The sequence below is a fragment of the Scylla paramamosain genome, chromosome 10, assembly GCF_035594125.1.
Source record: "Scylla paramamosain isolate STU-SP2022 chromosome 10, ASM3559412v1, whole genome shotgun sequence".
Lineage (NCBI taxonomy): Eukaryota > Metazoa > Arthropoda > Malacostraca > Decapoda > Portunidae > Scylla > Scylla paramamosain.
In genome coordinates, this window is record NC_087160.1 from 3,690,001 (window position 1) to 3,697,500 (window position 7,500).

General features: G+C 41.7%; 1 protein-coding gene across 1 annotated transcript in view; it reads right to left on the bottom strand.

Annotated features, from left to right (window-relative positions):
• LOC135104120 (lachesin-like) overlaps nt 1-7,500 on the bottom strand; it is a 342,384-nt gene that overhangs the window by 215,793 nt on the left and 119,091 nt on the right. Inside the window, exon 3 of the mRNA XM_064011138.1 lies at nt 4,864-4,943. The gene's annotated coding sequence lies outside the window, so the exon portion shown is untranslated. The remainder of the gene's footprint in view (nt 1-4,863; nt 4,944-7,500) is intronic.

Here is a 7,500-nt window from a genome sequence, read left to right on the forward strand (position 1 = left end):
CTGGAGTATCATGCCAATAGGATTTCAGGATAATCTCTGTACAATCTTATACGCACTGCTTAGCTTGTCTTAGGTATGGTAACACAGGCTAGAGTCTTTGGATAATCTTAAATATACTCACAGGATTTTCTTACCAACAGGACTTGAGGATAATCTTTGCATAACCTTGTATGGATTACTCAGCTTCCACTCCACACCTCACTTCCACCTCCCATCCCTGCATTTCATACATATCTCTGCCAATCTTGTATTCCACTTTTCGGCACCTCCCTCCATTTGTCATCTCTCCCTCTCATTCCACCTCACATCTTAACATTTCACTCCCTAACACAGCATCCTCTTCCATCCCATACTTTGCCCTACTCCACCTTGCCTCTCCTCATGCCTCTGTTCCGTCCCAGTGTCCCCTAGCCCCTCCTCCCGTCCCTCCTCTATCTCCCATCTTCCCCTCCCGTCCCACCTCTCCCACCTCTCTCGCCAACATGCTGTGTCCACCTCGCCTCTCCTCCCATCCCTCCTCCCGCTGCTTCCCGTCTCTCCTCTACCTACCGTTCACTCCTCCCATCCTCTCCTCCTGTCCCTCTTCCTCCTCCCGCGCCACGTGTCCTCGGCGGCAACCAGGCCAATAAACAATGACGCAGCCTTGACCAACGCGGCAACACGTCAAGGCGATGAGGGAAGGCTAATGCCGGACTACTGTGCTCGCTCGCCCCTCACGGTTTAATCGCCGACCCGCGTTCGATTCCCCGCTAGAAGGGTTGATTTTTTTATTTTCTTATTTGTCAGGGTGTGTGTGTGTGTGTGTGTGTGTGTGTGTGTGTGTGTGTGTGTGTGTGTGTCTCGTCTAGTTTATTTCATCCACATTTTCCTTTTTTTTTTTGTTAGTTTTTATTTACTTGTTCATATTTGTTTATACTTGCCATACTGAATGCTAACTCTACTTTTCTGTCCACATCTCTCTCTCTCTCTCTCTCTCTCTCTCTCTCTCTCTCTCTCTCTCTCTCTCTCTCTCTCTCTCTCTCTCTCTCTCTCTCACTGTCTGTCTACTCCTGCCTTGCTAAGTTCTACCTGTCTGTGCTTCTGTCCATAACTAATCTTCGGCTCTTTCCTTTAGGGACCGGCAACTCAGCGGACCTTTTTCTTTTTTTCCCTTCCTTCTTTTGGTAGCCCTTGGTCGAGCCCTTCTTACATAAAACAAAATAAATAAATACACAACCTTGAAGCCAAATTATCCAAGCCTATAGACCAACCATCCTAACCTACAGACCAGGGATTATCAACCTTTTGCAAGCTGCCTCCGCCCCCCTAAGTTGGTTCGATGCAGTTAGCACCCCCTCCTCCTTGCGCCACCTACTCAACTCCCTCCGCAACTATACCACCATAGACAGATAGATAGATAGATAGATAGACAGATAGATAAATAGATAGATAACCTTTCGCTAGGTATAACAGCTGCATCTCCTTTGCACTAATAGCTAATGAGTTTGTGATTTTTCGTGATTTTTTCCCCTCCCGTCCTGTGTTCCCCTTCCCCCACCCGGTTGAGAACTACTGCTATAGACCAGCTATCCAAATTTACAGTCTAACGATCCAAAGCCTACAGTGCACCCATCCAAGCCTGTAGACCAACCATCCCAACCTCGAATCCAACCATCCAAACTTACACAACAACCATCCAAAATTATATACCAACCACCCAGGTCAACACAGCAACCATCCACACCCGCAGAAGCCAACCTAAAAACCAACAGAGATAATCCCACACACGTTTCAGAGGCAAGGCATAAAACAGCAGCAAAAAAAGAGTGAAGCAGGGCGAGCAACACAAGGCAAGACCACAGCCAGACCACAGCCAAACCCCGGAAATCAAGCCCCAGGAACACAGTCGCGGCGTCACACAGCACACAGGAACACAGAACACCCCAACTTGTTTTGCGTTTTGCATCTCTTCCGTCCCTCTCCTCCTCCTCCTCTCCCTCCTCCTCCTCCTCCTCCTCCTCCTCCTCCTCCTCCTTCCTCTCGTGATGAAAAAAAAAAACATAACTAACAGAAGAATAAAGAAAATGTTGTTATTAAAATGATAAACCAGCAGATAAACCAGTTGAAATCCATCAGTTTTACTTATAAAGTTGAGGATAAACTGTTGTTTTGTACCTCATCCCTGCCTCCCTCCTTCCCTCTCTCCCTCCTTCCTCATTTCCCCCGAGAAATAAAAAAATAAATAAATAAAAACAATAGAGAAAATGCCATTGTTGCAGTAATAAACCAGCAAACATGCGCTCAAACACCATTGATTTCACTTGAGAGTAAAACTATTGTTCTGCATCTCATCCCTCCCTCTTACTCCTTTCCCTCGTGAGATGAAAATAAAAGTAAGAAAAAAATAAATAAATAAGTAAATAAATAAATAAATAAATAAAAACACTATCATTGGAGCGATAAACAAGCAAACAAACCTCTTCTAATATCGTCTGTTTCACTTGCTAAATAACGCAAAGACTCGTAAAACAAAACGACAAATGGTGAATATGAACAAACCAGCAGGTCCGTATGGAAATTAAACAAATATATTAATGAATAAACTTAATTAAAACACGGACTGGTACATAGTTAACTTTTGAAATTAAGTAAGAAAAAAAAAATAGGGAAAAAAATAATCAGTATATAAATTATCATGAAAAAATATATAAATTAAACGAATCGACAAATAAATAAATGAATAAATGTTTGAATGAATGAATGAATGAATGAATAAATAAATAAATAAATAAATAAGCAAACAAACAAACCATTATTCAAACACCTCATTGTTGGTTTAGAAAATAAATGAATACACTGATAGACACGAAGGGAATGAAAAAATAAATAATAATAAATAAATAAACAGAAGAACAAGCTTAAACAAATAACACCAAATATGTAAAGGAATGAACAAATAAAATACATGCAATAGAATCCATACAGAAAATGCATCGTTAGCTCTCCACCCTAAAAAAAAAAAAAAAAAAAAAAAAAACAGTAAATAAACATAAAAAATAAACAAATAATAAATAAAAAAATAAAAAAAGAAAATAATAATGGTAATAATAATAATAATAATAATAATAATAATAATAATAATGATAATAATAATAATAATAATAATAGTAATAATAATAATAATAATAATAGTAAGAATAATAATAATAATAATAATAATAATAATAATAATAATAATAATAATAATAATAATAATAATACACTCAGTAAATATATAAAAAAACAAAGCTTTCCTTCCCTTCACATCTAAAACAACAACAACAACAACAACAACAACAACAACAACAACAACAATAATAATAATCCACGTAGTAATATATGAAAGAAAAAAACAAACAAACAAACAAACAAACCTCACACCATTCACCGCACCCTAAGAAAACAACAATAAACGAATGAATAGGCAAAATAAACGAATAAACAAGTGAGTAAACAAAAAAAAAAAGATAAAATAAAACAAATAAAATTCATAATGGTCCACGCAGTACATATATTTAAATAAAACACGGCCCCTTCACACGTACTGTACATGCAATAATAATACAAAAACACACACAAATCCGGTTCGCGCCCCGCACAATAAGTTTACAGTGACGCGCGGCACAGAACAACAAAACAACAACACCCAACTTTGTTCCTGACATTTTATAAGCATTCCCTCCTGCGCCACACCACGCCACGACACACCACGGCAGACCACACCACGCCAGGCCACACCGCAAGCCACGCCACGCCATAAACCACTGCAAAACACCATATTACACCACAGCACGCCTCATTGCACCACCATATTGTGTCATACCACACAAAGTCACGCCTCAACACAGCACCACATCGTATTATACCACTCAACGTTCCACTGCATGGCACAAAACACAACACCACACCACAAACATTGCGATACACATCATACGATCGTATACCACATCATACCACACTATTACATCATATTCTACCACACTACACTGCACCACACCGCCACGTGTAGTCCTGATAAATTTTTACAGCTTCTTTTTCTTTTTCTTTTTTTTTTTTTGCGTGTGTGTTCTAGTTTAATTATTTTCTTTTCATCTTTTTCCGATGTTTTCACTCGAGAGGGTTTTTTTTCAAGCTTCTGAAATCGTACTTAAGACAACATAAGCTTGAAAAAGTTAGATATAAAATAATAAACAGGAAGATACTGGTGATGAATGAAACACACGCAGGTTCAGAGTATTCAGGTTATTAGTGCTGAATCAACAGGGACCTTGAAAAGAAAATGGAGGTGATAGGTGGATATAAACAAGCAGGTTTCATACAGGGATTGCCACGTGTAGGCTTCATGGATTCTTGCAGCTTCCCTTATTTTCTTATTATGTTATATACAAGTTATACCAATTTTTCTGTTCTTTCTCCTCCTCCAGGCAAAGCTAACGCCCAACTACACTGCGCCTCCACAACCACAACCACACCACAGTACACAAGCTCTGAGCACTTACACTCTCCCACACAGACAACAGTAGACGTTGAGCAACTTTTCTCACTATCCTCTCAAATTCCATGTGGTTTTTCTATACGTCATGGTATCACTTTCTATTTCCGGCCAGTCAAAGTAGGAGAGATAGATGGGTGGGGAGAAGCCTTCTGCTGCACTGCCCTGTCTCTCCTAGAAGTGTGTGCAGAATAGTTACCAAAAAACAGACTAGTAAGGACCTCAAGGCCTGTGTGGTACTCCTCCTCCTCCTCCTCCTCCTCTTCCTCCTCCTCCTCCTTTTCCGATGTTTTCACCAAAGAAAGGCATTTTAAATCGTTATCGCACACGGGGCAACACAATGCTGTACTCACCCCGTCCCTCACTCCTGCAGGCATGTGGGTGTCACGGGCTCAGGGGAAGACCTATGCAGACCGGTGTTTAGGGAACGTACCTGTTGAGGGAGAGACGCAGGTGAGGGTTGGGTTAGGTCACACCTGTTACATGTACAAGTCCTCAAATATACATACAGACATACAAATAAATACATACGTACTTTTTTTTTATGTAAGGGGAGTTCTAGCTAAGGAAAAAAAAAATTGTATGTATGGGAAAAAAGACCGTACATTCATACATACATATATATACATACATTTATACACACAAACCTACGTACATACATTAACACACACGAGGGAGAGATGAAAAGTATGACCACAGTTCTTGAGCAAACTCTCTCTCTCTCTCTCTCTCTCTCTCTCCCCAGAAGTGCTTCGAGACACGGGGCGGGGCGGAAAACACAAGAACATGATGATGACTCGAATCCTCAGTACAACAAGATAAATACATCACGGACAGGCGAGGCATTACTGCGACACACACACACACACACACACTCTCTCTCTCTCTCTCTCTCTCTCTCTCTCTCTCTTCTTCTACTACTACTACTACTACTACTACTACTACTACTACTACTACTACTACTACTACTACTACAACTATTTTACTCGACAAAAATATATTTAATTTACTTTAAACCACTTGTTACGGCACCTTATTTCAAATCAAGCAAGCAAGCAAACAGGCAACTCTCTCTCTCTCTCTCTCTCTCTCTCTCTCTCTCTCTCTCTCTCTCTCTCTCTCTCTCTCTCTCTCTCTCTCTCTCTCTCTCTCTCTCTCTTAAAGCGGCTCCATATGACCGCAATGTTACGCCACTTTATTTAAAACAAACCAACCAACTCTCTCTCTCTCTCTCTCTCTCTCTCTCTCTCTCTCTCTCTCTCTCTAAGCCGTTCCCTTCATCCTGACAGAATTGTTGCTTCACTGGTCTGGTTAATGTTTAATAATTGTTAAGCGTCGCTACACTTGTTGGCCTTAATGGGTACTTATTGAGCTGTCTCCCCCATCCCCCATCCCCACTCTCTCTCTCCCCTCTTGCATTCACGTGGGGGAGAAAGAGGGGAGGTGTTGAACAAGGGGAATAGAATCTGAGGGTATTGATATGTCAGGTTGGGGAGATTTGTGGAATATGACGTATGGGGAGGATAAGACAAGGGCGGTTTGAGAAGCTGGGGAGGTTAGAAAGAGGATGATTTGATGGCGTGTGGGGAGAGAAGCTTAATATGTATAGGAGATATGGCTGGGGAAGTTCACGTAATAGGTTGTAACGTGTGGGGAGGGAGTGGACAATGTTGGGGTGCTTTTGAGGTTCTGGGGAGAATAAAAATATTAAAAAAGTTATCTGAGTGTGTAATGGGAGAGAAAACGTTTACTGTGGGGGAATAAGGGAAGATATATGACGGGGAGTGAGGAGAGGAAGTGCTGGTTTGTACTTTTGGTGGGGGAGGAAGAGGACAAGAGGACGTAAAAGAGGAAAACAAGATTGGAGGCTTGGGAGGGAGAAAAGACTAGTTTGTATTAAGGAATACAGAAAACAGGAGCGTAGATGAAACTTAGAAGGTAAAAAAAGAAAAGATGAAAGGTTTGTTTATACTTAGGAAAACTGAGAGGACATGCCAGCTGGGACAAGAAGGGTTGGGGAGAGGAAAGACTAGGAAGCAGGAAGAGGAGGAGAGCAGGGGAGAACGGAAAGGAAGGGGTAACACCGCGCCCCCGCCCAGCATACCTGCCTTACCTGCTGCCTCGCGCTTGACATGATTACTCACAACTTTCTCACAGTGCCAGAATTCTGTGCGCAAGTGAAGGAGAATGTTTCCGTGTGTGTGTGTGTGTGTGTGTGTGTGTGTGTGTGTGTGTGTGTACTCATTATATTCTATTACAAGGGGACGAATGGAGTGAGACTATTTAAAAGAGAGGAGAAAAAGGAAGCGGGGAAATGGAAGGGCAAGGAAAGAGAAGGAAAGGAATGGAGAGAGTTTAAGAAGGAGAGGAGATGGAAGAGAAGGGAATGGAAGGGCATTAATTAAAGGAAGGAGAGGAAAAGGAAGGGAAGGGATGGGAGAAACTACTAAAGGGAATGAGAGGAGAGAGAGAAGTGGAGGAATGGGAGGAGGGTAGGGAAGGAATGTGGTAGATGGGGAAGAACGGAGGGGAAGAGAAGAAAAGGAAGACTATTTAAGGGCAGGGGAGAAATATGGAGAGGGAAGGGGATGAGAGGAAGGGGGAGGAAAAGATGGGGATAATATCTAAAGAGGGGAGGAAAGGAGGGGAGTGTTTAAGGGGAGAGGAGGAGGAGGGGAAGCCAGACTAGTTTTACGGTGACCCGGGGGACTGGTTTGGCCTCGTTGGGGAGAAGGAAGGGAAGGAAGGGTACGTGAGAAGGGCTGTGATGAAGAGAGAGAGAGAGAGAGAGAGAGAGAGAGAGAGAGAGAGAGAGAGAGAGAGAGAGAGAGAGAGAGAGAGAGAGAGAGAGAGAGACTACTACTACTACTACTACTACTACTACTACTACTACTTCTACTACTACTACATCAACAATAATAACAACAATAATAGCCTTAGTTTAAAAGTATTCACTTCAATTATTCACAAACACCACCACCACTACCACC